At 42.1% G+C, this 20,111-nt stretch overlaps 1 protein-coding gene across 1 annotated transcript in view; it reads left to right on the top strand.

Moving 5' to 3' along the window:
* KCTD16 (potassium channel tetramerization domain containing 16) overlaps positions 1 to 20,111 on the top strand; it is a 269,413-nt gene that overhangs the window by 236,099 nt on the left and 13,203 nt on the right. The window lies entirely within an intron of this gene.

Raw genomic sequence — 20,111 nt, 5'->3', positions numbered from 1 at the left:
GGCTATTAGAGCATTCTCTTGCTGTGGTGGAGGTCACAGTAGTAGATGATATGGAGACCAAGAGAAGGAAGAGTCAGAGAATAAATGAGTTTGGTGTGGGACCTGGGGGCAAGCCCCAGCTACTGTGGCCCCTCTGGCTGAGCAGGATCAATGGAACCAAGTGGTGTGATGGAGAGAGATGGACTGGGAGAATGGTTGTGCCTGATGCTTCAGTGGGGGAGCAAGGGATTGTAGTAGTCTGAAAGGTAAGTAGCAAGGGGGAGGAAGGAGAAGGAGTATTTCTGGGCAGGACTAGCCATGTTCAAAGAGGGCAATCAAACATTGAAGTGGCGGCTTCCACAGTCTGTGATTTTTAAGAAAGGGCCTTGCATAAATTGGGAGTGAACCCGTCGAGAATGCCTGATATGGGTACAGTTCTCCAGGGGCTGTTGTCTTGGTGCCCTGGGTCTATGCCCTCTTCTCCTGCAGCAGCATCACAGAAGGGAAACTTGTGCCCAGTGTTACGTGTTTAAATGTGCTAAAAATGTCAACTTGATTCAAAGATAAACTGCAAGCCATTGCCATGTGTCATACTATACCATTTTCAAATTGTATCAAGCTTACACGACCTTCTGAAACCCGTAGGAATACATACGTAGTACACACATCATCTTCAAATAATAGGCACATGATTGTCATTTGGGAACTCAATCGTTTTCTCCAGGTATATCTAAAAAGGCACATGTAATTCTTCATATATATATATATATATATATATATATATATATATATTCACTAATTTAAATTCCTTACCTATTTTCACTATTTTAAGTTCCTTATTTCCTTCACACACACAAAGAGAAAAAAGTATAATTTTTCTGGGATTTTGAAGAATAGGGATAATATGAGAGTAATGTACTGCTTTTTGACTTTTAATACTCACACTTTAGCTTACAAGAAAATATCTGCATGCTTTTAACTAAAATTAATTATAACTAAAAACACAACCTGTCTCTCAACTCAGGGTGTACTTTTTTCCTCTCTCTGACTTGCTCTGTCACTTTGTTCCTCTCCATTCATCCCCTCTCCCTACGCACACATACGCATGCACGTGCACACACACACACACCCACCCACCCACACATACATTAGGGGTATATTCCAGTGAAATTTCAATATCAGACTTCTGCCCATTTTTCATTCCATTGAGGAAGGTAAATTGCCATCGTCTCAGGTTACTCTTCATTTTCCTTAATGCATGATTCAATGATTTCATTTAACTGAGGAATGTATTTTTGACTGATTCATTTTTAGTTGGGTAGATCTAGGCTTTTGAATTGATGTTGGCAACAGTATCTCTGAGACTACACCACGTCTCTTTTTTCCTGGTTGATGTAAAAACAAACAAGAAAATCAACCTCTTGCAATGGCTGTAAAGATGAATATTTGAAAAGATCGGCTCTTTAAAATTGTCTTTCCCTCAACATTCTCTTACACCTTATGCTGTACAAACTGTTTTTATTCATAAGTGGTCTCTAAAGATCTGAGAGAAGGAGAATAGAGAAATTTTCTGAGCAAAATATGCACAAAGCTATAGATGAACAGTGAAGTTGAAGCTCCAAGTAACATCGTTGAGGAAACACATGAAGCTGTGCTCACGTGATGTGTGGACTTGGAAAGGTGATAATCACTGGACTGTGTGTATTTAAGTGTAGTGAATATTTAATGAATCTGTGGTCAGCCTCATCGATTAAAAAGTGTTTCATTTACTTGTGAAACTTGTGCTCACTCATGTGACTAGAGCGGGGTGGCCCTTGTAAGCCCTTTGCTCTCCTGTGGGCATAGAAGATGAACAAGCATGGTCCCTGCTGGTGAGGGTCCTAGAGTTTGATGGAGGATCTCCTGACAGAGTACAATACAGTGGTGTGGGTGCAAGAGAGATTGGGGGAGGGGCATAAGAAGGGTCCTTACCTTGACCTCTAGGGCCGTGGTGGTTGGATATGGTGGAAATGAGAAGACTTTCTGGAGAATGTACAACTAAGCTGACTCTTCAGATGAGTTATCCAGGCAAATGGAAGAGGGCACAGGCAAGGTTTTCTAGGCAGGAAAGGCAATCTGAGTCATCAGTGAGGCAAGAAACCTAATGTACAAACACTAAAGAGTAAATATGGGCAAGGAAGGAGACTAGATTAAGAAGAGACTCCAATATCAGGTCAAGAATCTCCTCTGTCAGAGAAAGACAGATACCATATGTTTTCACTCTTATGTGGATCCTGAGAAACTTAACAGAAACCCATGGGAGAGGGGAAGGAAAAAAAAAGAGGTTAGAAGGGGAGAGAGCCAAAGCATAAGAGACTCTTAAAAACTGAGAACAGGGGCGCCTGGGTGGCTCAGTCGGTTGAGCGTCCGACTTCAGCTCAGGTCATGATCTCATGGTACGTGAGTTCGAGCCCCGCGTCAGGCTCTGTGCTGACAGCTCAGAGCCTGAAGCCTGCTTCCGATTCTGTGTCTCCCTCTCTCTCTGCCCCTCCCCTGCTCATGCTCTGTCTCTCTCTGTCTCAGAAATAAAAAAAAAAAAAACAAAAAAAAACTGAGAACAAACTGAGGGTTGATGGGGGGTGGAGGGAGGGGAGGGTGGGTGATGGGTATTGAGGAGGACACCTTTTGGGATGAGCACTGGGTGTTGTATGGAAACCAATTTGACAATAAATTTCATATATATTAAAAAAATAAATTAATTAAAAAAATAAAAATAAATAAAATTAAAAAAAGAATCTCCTCGGTCATGCACAGGAGAATAATCCAGTGGGTGAGACCAAACTAAAGACTGACATTGAGAATGATAATAATACCAAAGGTACAAATTCTACCTCAAATTTATATGTTGTGATACTATTATAATTTTACAAAATATATTCATGCATATTCTCATTTGATGGAACCTAGCAGGTTTTAAGTGGGGTAGTAATATTATCAAAATTAATAATGAGAAAAATATAGGGGTTTTAGGAATATGGCCAAAGCCATGTAACTTGTTGGTACCAGATAAGTACCTAGAACAAGAATCTCACACTGTGGCTGGTGCAGTATGCCATCCGCCCTTGTAACGGAGGTACCTTTACGCAAGGTCTTCACTGTATCCTAAAATGTAGGCCAGCTGTCTGTTCACCCGTGGGTTCATTCAGATGGACTTCTGTTCGGTAGAGTAGGACAGGGTCAAGGGTCAACCCCATTGATGAGGAGAGAAAGCTCCTATTGTACATATAATTCATATGTACGATTCATTCCCTTTACATGAAAGAAACAGATTAAGGAATAATCCATAATAATTAGTGATGATAGATTGGTAATTACCAATTACTTATAATTAGTAACAATCTATATTACTAATGTATTATTTGTACTAATAATAACTGGTAACAACAATGACAAATGTGTTTAGTTCAGGAGCCATGTAAATACACTTTGCATTTACTTCACAACCCCATGGGGCAGGTACTGTGATTGCCCCCATGTTACAGGTGAGCAGACAGGTTTGGCACCTTGCACAAGTCACACAAGTTATAAGTAGCAGTGTGATTCATACTGAGATTTGTCTGACGTCACAGCCCAAGTTCTTCACTGCCACGTGAAACTGCCTTTCTCTTATACTGCTGCTTGATTTACACAGCACCTATACTGTACCATATGTGAATTGTTGGTATTTAATATACCATATGGAGACTGCTCTCTCTGTTCCAAGAATTCTGCTGCAGAGGCTGTTCTTCTGTAGATAAAAGAACCCTGTCCTAAAATGTTTACTAACTACTCCTTGGTCCTGCTGTTAAAAAAAGAAAGAAACCAAATGTCTTATACCCTAATGCAATTTGGGTTACTGTTTGTTTCATAATCCAGCCTCATGGGCTGGGCTGTAATGGAAATCTAGTAGGAACTCTGTTTCTTGAAATAAAACCTAATGTGCAAACCAAAGAATAATGTAAGGATTTCATTGAACATACTGAAATCTGTTAGTTTTCACTGGTTCTGACCTTCAGGTTTGGCTCCTGTTTCTGAGAACCCAAAGGATGCAGGGGTGTCTTCGTGCATTTCAATATGTTGGCAGCTATTTTCCCTCTGCCTGTTGTGGGGAACGCACAATCAGGTACTAAGATGTGACAAGATGATGGAAATGAGAAAGTAAAGACAGCAAGTGGGAAGGAAGTAATTAACCAGGATGCATATTTATCATAGTCTGTCATTGTTTACAAACAATATAATGATTCCTGATTGTAGAATTAAACGCCAGGCTCCCAGTTTGTGAAGTCAGTCACGTAACCCCAGCAGGTGCAGATCAGCTAAAGGACTGACTAAGTAAGTGTTCTGATGTATAGGATAGGGCTAGATACAGTGAAAACATCTTTTCTCAAAAACGGATTGCTTGTGGAAGATTTTAATAATCAGTGTATTCAGATGCCTTAACCACTGACACAACCATGACTGAGGGGGGATAACTGTACTTCTAAACAGAAAAATTCTCTACTCTCCTACCCAGCTTTGACAAATCATTTGCTTTCCTGAGCCTCACTTTGCTCATCTGTAAAGTGAGACTAAGGAAATGTATTTCTTCGAGCCCCTGCTCTCCATCTCTACTCTTACAAGTCACTGTTATCAGTTGCCTGGGCTCTGGAGTAGCCTTCTAACTGATTTCCCTACCTCTCTTCTTGCTCACTCATAATCCATGCTCTAGCTTACTCTGCAGCAAGAGTAAGCTTGTTGTAAACACAACTGAAAGTCATGTAATTCCTCTGTGAACGCCTTCCTCCCTAATGCCCTGGTATAAAACCCTAACTCCTGATTGTATCCTTTGAGGTCCTACTCAGTTTGGCCCCTTTCTGTCTCTCTGACCTCATTTTCTACACTTCCTTCTCTGTCACCGCATTCAAGCCATGCAGGCTCTCTTTTTTGCTCCTTGCATATGCTCTCCTATTCCTACCTCAGGACCTTTGCACTTGATGTTCCTTTTGCCTGTAATCACTTCTACAAGATCTTCACAGGCTACCTTCTTTTGGACATTGGGTCCCCACTCAAATGTCACTTTTTCTGGAGATGCCATCTGATCACTCCATCTGTTGATTACAACCTTCTCACCCTAAGTCACCCCATCATATTATCCTGTCTTATTTTCTTTGCAGCCCTCTACACTATCTGAAATTTTATTATCTTTTAATTGTTTAGTGTTATTATGTAAATCCCTGTGGCTAGCTGTGAACCCATGGCCTAGACAGTGTTTAGCAGAGAGCCACCAAATATTAGTTGAGTGCCAAGTGAATAAATTTCAGAGAATCAAATGAGGTATAGTGAATGGAAATGGTTCTATAATCTATTAAGTATTGTACAAATACTAGGTTTCATAATTTCTTATCTCATGCTAAGTCAGGACTCTTCTCAAGTCATTGTCAGAGTGGAATGAATATAACTTTCAGCCAGAAATGAACTTTCAAATGGACACTTACTTTCCAGGAGGTCATAATAGTTAAATGAAAGACAAGATTAACATAAGAGTAAAACTGAATGTCTTACAGAAAATATAAGATATCTTATATTCATATTGTTGAGGTCCGTTTTCTGTTTTACACCATGCTTCTCTATACAACTGTATAGATGCAAGCATGTCACATAGAATTATGGAAACAAAGATGTCTTCATGGAAAGAGATGAGAAATGTGAGGAAGGGGGATGGAATTTGAAATAGTGTCTGTCTTTATCCTCCCCCCACAACCGCCAACCCCCAACCCCCAACCCCCAACCTTTTCCTCATCCTGGAAACTTTTCAGGTACCTGTTGGCCTTTTGTATGCCTTATTTGGAAAAATGTCTGTTTAGTTCCTCTGCCTGTTTTTTTAATCAGGTTTTTTTTTGTTTGTTTGTTTGTTTGTTTGTTTGTTTTGCTATTGAGTTATATGAGTTCTTTATATATGTTGGGTATTAACCCCTTGTCAAATACACGATTTGCAAATGCTTTCTCTCATTCCATAGGTTGCCTTTTCATTTAGTTGGTTGTTTTACTGCATAGAAGCTTCTTAGTGTGATAGAGTCCCACTTGCTGATTTTTGCTTTCTTTTACTGTTTGTAATTTTGGTGTCCTATTAAAAAAATCATTACCATGGGGCACCTGGGTGGCTCAGTCAGTTAAGCAACTGACTTTGGCTCAGGTCATGATCTCGCAATTCATGGGTTCGAGCCCTGCGTCAGGCTCTGTGCTGACAGCTTGGAGCCTGGAACCTGCTTTGGATTCTGTGTCTCCCTCTCTCTCTGTTCCCTCCCCTGCTCATTCTCTGTCTCTCTAAAATAAATGAATGTTAAAAAAAAATTTTTTTAAAAACATTACCAGGACCAGTGGTCAGGGCATTTTTCCCCTGTGTTTTCTTTTTGGGGTTTTATGGCTTCAGAGTTTGTTTGAGTCTTTAATCCACTTTGAGCTAATGCAATCCTTATCAAAATTCCAATCACATTTTGCAGAGAAATAGAAAGAAAAATCCAGGCTTACCTGGCTGGCTCAGTTGGTGGAGCATGTGACTCTTGATCTTGGGGTCATGAGTTTGAGCCCCATGCTGGGTGTAGAGTTTACTTAAAAAATAAATAAACAGAAATTAAAATTTAAAAAAAGAAAGAAAAATCCTTAAATTTGTATGAAGTCACATAAGACTCTGAATAGCCAAAGCAGTTCTGAGAAAGAAAAATAAAGCTTTCTGGGGCTTTCTGATTTCAAACTATATTACGAAGCAATAGAAATCAAAACAATATGGTACTGGCATAAAAACAGACCCATAGTTCAATGGAACAGAATCAAGAGCCCAGAAAAAAACCCTCACATATATGGTCAACTAACATTTGACAAGGGAGCCAAGAGTACTCAATGAGCAAAGGATCATTTCTTCGATAAATGGTACTAGGAAAAGTAGATAAGCACATGCAGAAAAATGAAATTGGACTCATATTTTTTGGTTCTCTTTTTAAACAGTTATTTTCTAGCTATTTTCCAAATATTAACAATTAAGAGTGTGTTACTAGGGGGACAGGCACCTGGGTGGCTCAGTAATTTAAGCATCTAACTCTTGCTTTCAACTCAGGTCATGATCTCACCGTTCATGAGTTCAAGCCCCACGTCAGGCTCTGACCTGAAAGTGCAGAGCCTGCTTGGGATTTTCTCTCTGCCTCTGCCCTGCTTGTACTCACTCTCTCTCTCTCTCTCTCTCTCTCTCTCTCTCTCAAAATAAATAAATAAACTTAAAAAAAAAAAAGAATGTGTTACTAGGGATCTAATCATCAATTAAGAGAAGATAATATATTTAACAACCACAGACCAAGCAATATAGAATTTGGATCTCTCTCAGTGTAACTTCCCCAGGGTGATCAGAGAGACATTTATTTTCCATGCCCTACTATGTGGAAATTGTCAGTGCTTATTTATGTTGGCAGTACCCCTCTGCTTTCATTTATATTGGATATATCTGTCAAAACACTTTAAAGACTGTTTTATATGAATTAACCCTGGTGTGCTCCATGACTTAAGGGTATTTCTCCGTATCAGGGAAGAGTGAGTTGGGCAATTTTATGAGGTTGTGCATTTGTGTGTAATAACTATGACTTAAGAGAAATGGGAAAATTATATATAAAGGTGTAACTCTGAACTCTCATCACGGTACACAATTTACCCCCTTTCAGAAATTCTTTTGCCCTAGAGTCACTGCAGTCACACCAGAGCCAGGAGGAAGAGAACTTATCTAGTAATGTATTTGTTCTTAAGCAATGTTTTCCTAAATATTATCAGTCTATGCATTGGGATTAGTTTTTTGGTAAACAGCCCACAATGAGAATGGAAAGTAGAGATCTGGGTTAAGTAACATGAAGATGAAGAAAAGGAGAAGAAACAAGAAATTACCTGTCAAGTTATCATTATTGAAATTGCCTTTTAAATTTTTCACAACTATAACTAACACAAACATTGCCAGTTAGGGTGTCAAAGTGATCAGTTATCTTTAAAAAAACCCATTGTTCGATGGCATCAAATACATTCTAGGACCCTAGTCATGCTGCGGACAAATACCACTTAATTCTTGCGCTCCCACCAGAGAAGTGTTGTTGTTTCTAACATGCTCAGGTGAGGAAGCTGCAGGTCACCAGCTGAGTTGTGCTCCGTTCCTGTTTCTCTGATTCCAAAGCCCAAGTTCCGAACCACAAGGCTTTAGTTATTGCCTGACTTGTAATGGAAATGCTGGGGCCGGACCATCCAGGCCTGCATCACAGCTTGCCTCTTAGAGACTTTGGGTCAGCTATGGGGCCTCAGTTAGCTCTTTGGCAAAATGCAAGTCACAGCTGACCCTACCTCAGAAGGATGTTTTATTTATTTATTTGTAATTAATTAATTAATTTTAATATGAAATTGATTGTCCAGTTGGTTTCCATACAACACCCAGTGCTGATCCCAACAGGTGCCCTTCTCAATGCCCATCACCCACCCTCCCTTCCCTCCCACCCCCCATCAACCCTCAGTTTATTATTATCAGTTTTTAAGAGTCTCTTATGGTTTGGCTCCCTCCCTAACTTTTTTTTTTCCCCTTCCCCTCCCCCATGGTCTTCTGTTAAGCAGAGACCTTTTATTTTTTTCTTATTTTTTTAATATGAAATTTATTGTCCAATTGGTTTCCATACAACACCCAGTGTTCATCCCAACAGGTGCCCTCCATCTTACCCATCACCCACCCTCCCCTCCCTCCAACCCCCCCCCATCAACCCTCAGAAGGATGTTTTGGATCTCAGATGAGATCCTGCAAGGAAAGGACAGAGCAACACTTGGAATGTAGTAACCACTCCATCTGATGTCGTTTATTATCATGAGGTGATTGTGAATATAGGCTGTGGCCAGGTGGGAAAAGTCTTTGGGCAGAGCCTCCATTGTCCTGTTTTGAAACCCTAAATAAAAGAACAGTAATGAATCAGTGACCATGTAGCAGAGATAACACGTTCAGGCAGAGCTGCTAAATTCTGCACATCTTTGTATTCTATTATCTGAAGATAACCTGGCAAAGATGAGGTGTTCTTTGCATTTTATGAAAAGTGAAAAGGCAAGTCAGTTTTCTTCATTTCCTTTTACTCAGCTTCTTTTGGAACTTCCTGTGAATGGAAGATTTGTTTTTCAGAAAGGCAGCATTTCTCAGGAGCACCACAGCATAACAGTGGAACAAGTGGAACAGTCTTAGAGTCAGATCGACCAAAAATCTAATCCTGGTTTCGCCTTTTTAGCTGTATGATTCATGGGCAAATTAGTCAAATTTTGTGGAATTCAGTTTCCTTATCATAAAATAGGAACAGTGTTTATTTACCTCAGGACAGTGGTTCTTAACTGGAGGTGATTTTGCCCCCCAGAGGATGTTTGGCAATACCCAGAGACGTTTTTAGTTGCCTTGACTGAAGAAGGGAGGAGAGGGTGGTCATAGAGACCAGGAACGGCCTGCTGATACACATGCTACAGTGCACAGGGCAGCCCCCATGGCAAGGAATTATTGAGCCCAATGTCAGTAGTGGGAAACCCTGCCTTAGAGTGTTGTTAGAATAAAATGTGTATAAAGCACTTAGCATTGCACATGACATGTGGGACATTCTTATTTTTCATTAATGCCATTTGTGAATTCCTAGGCCTCCTCCGCTGAGCCCAAGCATTGTGATAAACTGAGGCACACTGATGTGTCATACTTATTCTTACACTGTGGGTACATGCACTTTGAAATAAGGCCTTTGAGAGTTGATTCTAAGCGAATTCCTCTGATGGAATGTGAGTCTCCCTAGGAGCTAGGAGATTCGGTCCCCCTGAGCCTCTTATCCAGGAGGTAGGAATTGCAATTCCTCACCTCTCTTCACTGGTTGTAATGATTCGATGAGATGGTGCAGGTGAAGTGCCCTGTGTGTGGCTCAGGGTGGGTGCAAACAGAGGTCAGCATTATCATCAGGTAGAGGTACCACTGATGCTGCCTCCTTCTCTCTGTCTCTTTCTCTCACCGTTAGGCGTGTGAACATATGGCAGGAATCTGCTCTCTCCAGACCCTTCTGTGTTTTGCTTACCTTGACTGGACTCGGCAGTGGACTCTCCCTGTGAATTTCCCCACCGCAGATGAAAGACTGTCCAGACGTGAGCCCCTCTCCAGCTGGCTTTCATTTTGCCCACAGAGCTGCACATCTTCCTAGCTGTGTCTCTGGCAACGTCCCAGACAGGGCTCCAGGCTTGGAGTTTGGCTCTGACACTTACTGTTAGGCCCCTTTCTTTCTCATTATAAAACAAGGATGCTCAGAGGCCTCAAAGGTCCTTTCTTTAGCTTCTGCGTGGGCCTTCCCACAGGGAGCTCGGCACCGTGGTCCAGGTGGGCCGCCTCATGGCCGGCTGTGCTTCTCATGGTTAACCCAACTCCCTTCAGAATAGTTTTAAGGTGACTTACAAATGTTTAAAGCACCTCTTTTATTGAATCTGTGATTCTCATAAAATGCACAGGGTTCTCTGTTTCTGGCTTAATTTGCCCTTTATTTTTTTCCCCTTCTACCAGGAGGATCACTCCAAGTTTAGGTTTGCATTTGCCACTAAACCATAGATGGTCATGTTTTGATTTTTTCTGCCTTTGAGGAGGTATCACATATCGGTTGGTTGTTGAAAATCCATGGAGCAGTATTAGTAAGCATTCTATCTTAGTTAAGTGGCAAGAGGCTTTTTTTCCTGTGCTAAGTGAGTACTTCAAGGACTGCAGGTTGCTAGCACGGCACCTGTGTTGGAGCTGAAGCATGGCGGGTGGAGCTGGCGTGCCCACACAGCAGGAGGAGTGCCCGTAACACTTCATCCCTCGTTTAGTCATCTTCAGTTCTTTCCTGTCAGCTCGGGAGGCAGAACTAGCATTTCTTATATAAGTGTGATGATAAAAGTCCTACAGATTCTCAAGTTGCTCAGTGAGTCGGTTACTTCTAAAAGTTACTGAAGTGCTGGAGTCACTGGGACTACCATGACTTAAAGTCAACACTTGGACCCTTTGGGCTTACTCCACTTTTTAATATCTCTGGTGGAAAACTTCCATGATACTGAATATCGTGTCCAACAAAAAGAGCAGAGGCTTTGTATAAAAGAGATCTGGATCTGAATTCTTAGTTTGCCACTTGTCAAATTAGTTAAAAGTTACAAGTGATTAATTTTTTTGAGAGAAGAGCACTTTTTTTTTATTTTTTATTTATTTTTGAGAGAGAGAGAAAGGGAGAGACAGAGTACGAGCAGGGGAGGGACAGAGGTGGAGGCAAAGAATCTGAAGTAGGCTTCAGGCTCTGAGCTGTCGGCACAGAGCCCCACACGGGGCTTGACTCCACAGACTGTGAGATCGTGACCTGAGCCAAAGTCAGATGCTCAACTAAATAAGCCACCCAGGTGCCTCTGGGTTTTTTTTTTAATGTTTATTCTTGAGAGAGAGAGAGAGAGTGAGCACTAGTGGGAGAGGGGCAGAAAGAGAGGGTGACAGAGGATTCAAAGTGGGCTCTATGCTTTGAGTGAGCCTGATGAGGGGCTGGAACTCACAAACCGAGAGATCACAAAGTGACATTATGACCTGAGCCAGACCCTTAACTGACTGAGCCACCCAGGTGCCCCTAGAAGAGCATATTTTTAATTCAGGGGTGGGAGGGTTGCTTCCTTTCACACAAAGATGCAGTCCGTATGAGTGGCAGACAGATGGGAGTGGAGGTGACTGACAGGAGGGTTGTCTGGTTCTGGGGTGGGAGGGGCAATTCCAGGCTCTGGGCCCTGGAATACAGAAGCAGGCTGCCTGTCTCAGGGATGGGGCCCAGTGCCGTCTGGCCACCTCTGCAGAGGTCAGCTGGGCCTCACAGCCACCATTGCAGGCCTGCGAGATCAGGCTACCTGTCCTGGGAAGGACATCTGCCCTCTGTGTCTGAGTGGTTGTGCCCTCAGCAAGGTGGGCACAGAATCACATCGGAAAGCCCTCATTCCCTGGCCTTTGCTCCGACCCTCATGGGGACCTGTACAGTTCTGCCAGCAGGGTGACACAGGGGCCGCAGTCCCTTGTCACCTGGGCTGGAGCTCAGCATCCCTGCCACAGAACCATCCCCCTCATAGTCATAGATGAGAGCTGTATCGTAGAGCGGGGAGGCTTGGGTCAGTGTCTGCCACCTCCAAGCTGCCATTGATGAATTCAGAGATGTCAGTGGGGCTCGTGGACAGCATGTGGGATGGCTGGGGTAACTTGATCAGATAATTAACCACTTTGAGCTATAATTTCCTCTTCCACAAAAAGGAAAGAGTAACATCCACCTAAGAGAGCATTGTGAAGATTTTATAAAGTACTGAACACAATAATAGGCACATAGGGGGCTCTCAATAAATTATATCTGTTATGCTAAGTTTCTGGTTTTGGAGATACAGCTATTATCCACTATCAGAATAATTGTGTATAACAGGTGGCAAGAGAGCCTTAGTACGTCTGAGAGTGTTAGCCAACTTCATTGGAACTCGTATAGTGAAGAGGCATCATTCCATAAAAGAAACAAGTTACCTATGGAATAGTTTAGCCAAGTAAGAGCAGTTGCCCCTAGAGAACTGGTCACATTAGTGCTGGAGTGACACAAGGATGACAGAGGTAAATCAGGCAGGCCTTGAGTGTTCATACGAAAGTAATGCAGTGTTCAAGACTCCTTCCCTACTGGGGGCACCTGAGTGGCTCAGTTGGTTAGTTCGTGGCTTTGAGCCCCACATCGGGCTCTGTGCTGACAGCTCAGAGCCTGGAGCCTGCTTTGGATTCTGTGTCTCATTCTCTCTCTGTCCCTCCCCCTGCTCATTCTCTGTCTCTCTCTCTCTCAAAAATAAATAAACATTAGGAAAAAAAAAAAAGATTACTTCTCTACTGGACAGAAAACTAACTCTCATGAGATTAAGCAAAGAAAATGCCTGGCTTATGAAATTGTAAGCCTAGGAATGGGGCCAGCTTGAGGCACTGCTAGATGTAGGGTTCTGTCTCTTGAGTATTCTCAGCTTTGCCTGTGTTGGTTGGCTTCTTTCCACATGAATGTCCTCTTCAACTGGTGGGAAAGATGGCCAGTGAACTCACATCCCTCTAGCCTGGTGATATCGCACACTAGAACATATTTTACCCATAAGCTACAGCAGAACAGTTTCAGTGAAGACTGATTCACACAACTGGGGTCACACGATTGGGAGATGGGAGGTTCAGATAGGGGTCCAGTGTCCTCTCCTCGTGGCTAGGCACGGCAGCATGCGTGACAGTCGCTTGAGGACAGTATGGGGTCAGGAAGAGGCAGTTCTTGAAAGGGAGACAAAGGGTGTTTCTACTGGAAAAAGAGAACAAATAAACCCTATCATCATTACATATACATTTCCTTCTAAGAGACAAAAGACCATTAGGTATTGGATGAGAGGAGTTATAGTGGGCATTATTGTTGGAGGGAATAGTTCAAGCTTATGAAAAATGGGTGAAGAAAATGTAAAATGGAGCAGCCACGCTGAAGAGGACTGGGTAGGAAAAGGGATCGGGATGGGCCACAAGACTTACCTCTGAAACAGAGAAATGAGGACTTTTGAGGCAGGAGTAACTCATAATGATCTTAACTGAGAAATGCTGAGACCTTAACTGAGAAATACAGTAAGGAGGAAGAAAGCAAGAAAAGGGCAAGGAGAACCTGGAAAAGGGTAAAAAGCCCCTGGAAATAAATGAATCATCCAGGAAAATTCAGAGAGCAAGGTGGTAGGCCTGGAAGTCCGAATTCAGCATTTCCTGCTTTATGCAAACCATCACATTGTTTTATTGAAAGAGAAATCCCACAGGTGAGAATTCTGAGGTAGGAGGATAGGTCTGAGCATTACCAAATTGGAAAATAATATGAATAGAGACCATGGTTGAATGGTTAGGAAAGTTAATTTTTACTGAAGTTGTGTAATGTCTATATATATATATATATATATATATATATATATATATATATATCTCCTTAGAGAGATCACAGAGCATGAGCTGGGGTCAACATGGAGCCCAACACAGGGCTTGATCTCACGACCCTGGGATCATGACCTGAGCTGAAATCAAGAGCATACACTCAACCAAGCAAGCCATCCACACACCCCCAAGGGTTTTTTACATCAATAAATGATTGAATGATGGTCATTTAAAAAATTACATATATATATGTATACACACACACATATATATATATACACACACACACATATATATACACACATACATATACACACACACACGTACGTACATGCATTATTCAATTCTGGGTATGCCTATGGATCTTGCCATTATTTCTACTGGTCAGCACACTGTTGTCAATGCATATCAAACGTCTAGTGATATGCCTAAATATTTTCCATTTTAATTTTTTTTCAATGTTTGTTTTTGAGAGAGAGACAGAGCGTGAGTGGGAGAGGGACAGAGAGAGGGAGACAAAGAATCTGAAGCAGGCTCCAGGTTCTGAGCTGTCAGCACAGAGCCTGATGCAGGGCTCGAACCCATGGACCACAAGATCATGACCTAGGCTGAAGTCGGATGTTCAACCGACTGAGCCACCCAGGTGCCCCATTATTTTCCAATTTAATTACATTTGCATGTCAAATTTTTCGTTCCTGTGTGTGAACGTGCATGTGTGTGTGTGTGTGTGTGTGTGTGTGTGTGTGTGTGTGTGTGTGTGTAGGGTTTACTGTCTCTATCATACACTCTGAACCAAAAATTTAAATTTCTATACACCCCATCCATTTCCTCTCCCATTCATTTATCATGCAGATGTTTCCTGGGCCTCTACTACTATGTGCCCTGAAACACTAGTCTGTATGTGGCCTGGAGTGTGCATTAAAACGCAGAAGGGAACAAACACAGGCCTTACAGTTGGGTGTGGGAAGCAGACGTTAAACAAATAAATGTAGAAGCACGTGCATAATTACACATTGTGGTGGTGCAGAAGAAGCGGTCTAGAGGCTGGGGACTGGCTTCCATCTGGTTGGGGGATAGAGGTGAGGCTGCTCTGAGAAAGCGACATCTCAGCCAAGCATTGGAGGACAAAAAAGAACAAAACAGGTGAAAATCAGAAAAGTGAGTGTGGCAGAGGGAGAACAAATACAAAACCCTCAGGTATAAGAAAGGGCAGAAGGGCAGGCATGGAAACGAGGTGATTGGTTTCTGTCCTTTCATTTCTTGACTCCTGCATTTGAGCACCTGTTCCAGCAGGTCAGGAACTGTGTCTTTCTTTTCTTTTCACCCCGTGGCAGGGTCAGTGTGCTCTTATTAAGCTGTTGTCTCTGAGCCCCAAACCCACCCCTCCCCGTTCTGCTGTGTGATGCTGGGGATTCAGCTCACCTCATTTTGCATCTGCCCAGCGGGCTTCCCGGTGGGTTCTGTGCTGTCCAGAGGAGTTGCCAGATGAAGGCTGTTAGTCGTGAACAGAGGAGGGACTCCTTATCAGCTCACTGCTTGTAGTTTTAACACAGATTTTATTTATCTCAGAAGCAGTTGGTCCCAGTTCCCAACTTTGTTGTGTTCTGTCCTCTGCAGAGAGAGGCCCTTCAGACATACCAGGACCAGCAGGCCACATGCCCTCCTCGGATGCCTGGGTCCCACCTCCACAGAGTGACCCTTGCAAGCTTCCAGGTTCTAATGACTCCGTCTTCCATCTGTCTCCCTACCCTTAAGTTTGGTAGCTGCCCCCCTGCAGTTACTGTATTTGTCTCTTCAGTGCTGTCTTTCTTCACCTTTTTTCATCCTTCCAATCCCTGTTTAGCCGATTCCTTATATTCAGTTCTCCCTATTAAGATTACAGGTGGCATGTGCGTTTTCTTGACTGGCCCCGACTGACCCGTGACTGATTTAACTGTCTGCTCTTACCCAAATTTGCCACCCCTTAATGAGGAGCCCCAGCTGGGCCCGTCCAAGGCCAAATGTCCATGAGTGGCAAAGGAAGCAAGAAAGGATGATCACCAGGCTTGAAAATGTATTCCTCTCAGAAGCTTGCACAGCCTGCCTATTCCCAGTCTCTACTATGAAATATCTTTTCCAAGGTTAGCAGAATTATGAAAACATCAATTTGGCCATTATTGACTTTTCAGCCAGGATACCAAGAAAGTCTTTCAGCAGCCTCAATAAATTAAATCTAGCCACCTAGCTCCCAGACTGGCAGGCTCCTACATCATTGACAGGGAAGACAGGGGAAAGCAGTTTTCCCAGCTGTTGCTGTAAATGATGTGCATTGTGCTCACAGCCATTAGCAGGTGGAGAATTTGAAGTGTGGGTAGATTGCAGAGCTCCCTCTTTTAAAAATGCATAAGCACTCTGTGAGTTTGCTAAGTCATGTTTCACGTGGCTCGGTTTGAATTTTTCATAGGGGAGAAATATTCTGTAGTCTTTCCTCTTTCATTCCTCCTTTATCAGTAAGGACTTCTGCCATTAGGGCTATAGTCGAAAGGGGCCGTGTACAGTCGTACAGTTCGCTTGATTGGTTCTTAATATTTCCAAGTTGTACAATGTTGGAAGATTTGAGCTTTAAGGACTTAGGCCAGTTGAGGGTCCTGCTTCCTCCCCAGTTAATCCAAACTACAAATTACTCCCAGCTCTGGGTTTAAATTTATTTTATGTGTCTTCAAGTCAATTTTTATCTCAGAAGATGCATCCATTTGTGAAATTCTAAGCCCTGCACGGTAAAGGAAACTTCTTTCCAAAAGTCTCCCTGGTCACGTACTGTGTTGTGTGCTTGTGGTCACGGTCCACTCCCACACCAACAACAGACATTACTAAATGGCATTATACATTTTCTTGATGAGTCCAGTCTCAGCATTTGTGTCCTTCCTCACGTGATGTTCCAGCCAGGCCTAACAACTGGTTGTATAGCCCATCGGTGGGAACCTACTAATCTTATCTAACAGGCTCCTGATTTGTTTTGTTTATGTAGGTTAGCATCTGGCTTTTAGTAGAGCACTTATGTACAGATGAAAGCAATACTTCTTGGTGCTGCCTGCCAGCCATGAAACACCTTCACGTTAATTGTCTCATTTTTCTAAAACCTCTCTGAGGGAGATACTATTATTGGCCTTATTTTATTTTATTTTACTTTTTTATATAGAGAAGCAGCACTCAAGCACGTGCACGAGCATGGGAGAGGGGTAAAGGGAGAGGGAGAAAGAGAGAATCTTAAGGAGGCTCCATGCCCACACGGAGCCCAATGTAGGGCTGGATCTCACCACCCTGAGATCATGGCCTGAGCTGAAATGAAGAGTCAGACACTTGGCTGACTCTGGCTCACTGACTGAGCCAGACAGGTACCCCTTGTCTTACTTTTTATATGAGGAAATTGAGGCTCATAGAGGTGAAGTAATTTATCCAAACTGACAAATTGTGGGGCTTATTCTGGAGCCTACAAGCTGTGCCCTGTTAGGATCTTAATGCAATTCAGCATATGTGTTTGGGCTCATTCATTCATTCATCAAACATTTTTTACCAAACCTCTATTCTGTGCTGGGCACCACAAATGGTAGAATATCCAACAAATTCAGCAATGGTTTATTTAAAAATAAAGAGTGCGGTTGTGCTGTTTGACCATTAAAGAGTTAATAAACCCCTCGAAAAACAATTTTTTTTTTTTTGCTTTTTTAGTATCAATAAATCAGACTTTTCTTAGGATGAAATGGTTTTCTCCCTGTATCTGGCTAATCAGTTGTAACCTATTTTCTCTTCAAATGGAGAGAAATGTTCCAGCCTCTATAGAAAGCTCAGCAGATTGGGAGCAAAAGTATGTTATGATTTTAAGGCATTCATGAGATCGTAATTGGCTATAATTGAGGGGATCCTAGAACACCTTGAGTTACAGAAAGATTGACCTTTTGCAGATCCTTCCACGTCTGCCAGGACTGCTGAGCACATGTCAGTGGGACTTTAAGGGCGGCTGTGTCCAGCTCCCACACACATCACTTCTCTCTTCTGGTTGAAAACCTCTGCTCTGTTTAAGTTCTTGGGAAGCGGGTAATCGGAGAGACAATGCTTCCAAAAAAAGAAACAGAGTGGTGTCTGTCTTCTTACATTTGAGTATCTTTCACATTTCATGATGACTCTTCACACAGTATCTCCAGCTGGATTAATACCATTCTCTTCCTTGATTCTGACCTAATATACAGACTTCAGAAGCCTTCTTATGAATTATCTTGCCAAAAATGTTAAAACATTCAAATGTTCTCATAAAATATTGAAACACATGGTAGTATAATGGGCTCCACTAAAATTAAGTTGTTCAATTTCCCTTTAATAGTGATAGCGCCTGGAAGAGGTGGAAAGTAATATTTCTATTTGCCCGGAAGCTGGAGAATCCCAGCTGACATTGGAATCCACGATCAGCCCAGCGGTTAGGGAGGATTCCGCATCTATCCCAGGTTCCTGGCCTGGATGTGCAGTGAGTGTTGTGTACGTTTTTCTGCAGAAACACACAGCGCTCTGTCCCATGATGGTGTTTGTGTTACTAAACTGACTTTTAGGAGAGCCCGGGTGTCCCTCCAAGTCCACTGAAGGAAATGACTTTTTGGTAGGGAAGGTAACTCTTAGGGAGAAGAGCACAGGACAGGCTTGCACTTCTGCTTGTTCAGCAGGGTTTATGGCCAAAATTTTTTGTCATTTCATTGTGAGATAATGGGCAGGCATATCTCAGCATATATTTCTTCTTTTTCTCCCTTCTATCTGTCTCTTCTTTCCTCTCCTTTCTTTTTCTTAAGATTTAGGTCAGTTTCTGCACTTTTCTCAAAAAGGATCAAACTGGATCAGCTCTGGCCTGATATGATTACTTTTTTTTTGGCCCAGTGCATTCGAGCCATTTCTCCATCAAGTCATATTAGTATAGGGATGGCTGGGTTTGGAGAGGTGGAGGCAGATTCTGCCTTCAGAAGGAGAGAAATGATACCCTCAGAATCTGAGCTGGCAGACAAAACATTTTCTCTTGCTGATATTTTCAGTCACCAGCTGGTACATGTTGAGCATTTTCCCTGTTGCATGGAAGATATTTATTGGTAATAGCCCGGGAGAAGTAGAACATTATTGCTGTGGTGATTCCTTTTGGCTAATTGGATTGTTGCATTTCATTTAATGGGTGTATAAATACAATGATTACAGTCACATTTTAAAAAGTGGTCTGAAAGAGTGGGTATACTTTAGAGATAATTGTGGAGTTGGGAGCTGCGATTCACAGGGACTCTTTTTTTTTTTTCTCCCTCTGGAAAATGTTTAAGATAAGTGTCTATAAATATTTAAATTACTTAGATATGTAGATGACAGGCCTTTTATAAGAAGACAGGACATAACTTTGCAAATAGTTTCTTTTTCCCTTTTAGGTTTCCTCTACCTTGACCATATTAGAAATGGCACTAAAGTGGGATCTTATTATAATATGATCCATTATTTATGAGAATAAGATATAGCACAAATCAAAATTGGGTCTCCTTTTAAACACATAAAGATACTACATTATCCTTGTCCTCAATATTAGCATCATAAAGGGGACTCATTTCCCTTTATTTTTTATGGCTTAAATGCAATGAGCTATATGAAATGTCCAGCATATAATATACGATGAGTAGATAGTATCAAGTTCATGACTCTAAGAAGACTGTTCGGAGCATAGAAGGCTGGGGGCAGTGACTTATGTTTAGGAACTTGCTTTGTTCCCTAACTGTAGATTTTCTAGTTCAGAGAGTCACCAACCACGTATCTGAAAAATGAGTCTGTCTCCAAACAGCTGAATGCAATGCTATGAGTCAAGACTGAGGGGAATAGGAAGAGAGGAACTCACATTGGCTTAAATATAATACAATGGTTCATAGAGCTTAAAAGCCTACTGACAGTACCAGCTTCAGGTGTGGCTAGATCCAGGACTTAAAAGTGACTGTTAGGATACAGCCTTTTATTGAATTTGTGCACTGTAGTCTGAGCTATTTGCTGGGGTTACAACAATGGACACTATGCTGTGCCCACTTCAGGGAGCTCATGGTGAATAGCTGAAATGCATAAAGTAAAAAAGAATTATAACAAAATGTGATATGTGCAATAATAGAGGCACTTAGAAAACAAA

The sequence above is a fragment of the Panthera pardus genome, unplaced genomic scaffold, assembly GCF_024362965.1.
Source record: "Panthera pardus isolate Hobbes unplaced genomic scaffold, ASM2436296v1 HiC_scaffold_2, whole genome shotgun sequence".
Taxonomy (NCBI): domain Eukaryota; kingdom Metazoa; phylum Chordata; class Mammalia; order Carnivora; family Felidae; genus Panthera; species Panthera pardus.
Note: the sequence above shows the minus strand (reverse complement) of the source record. Positions and strands in the feature narration are given on the sequence as shown.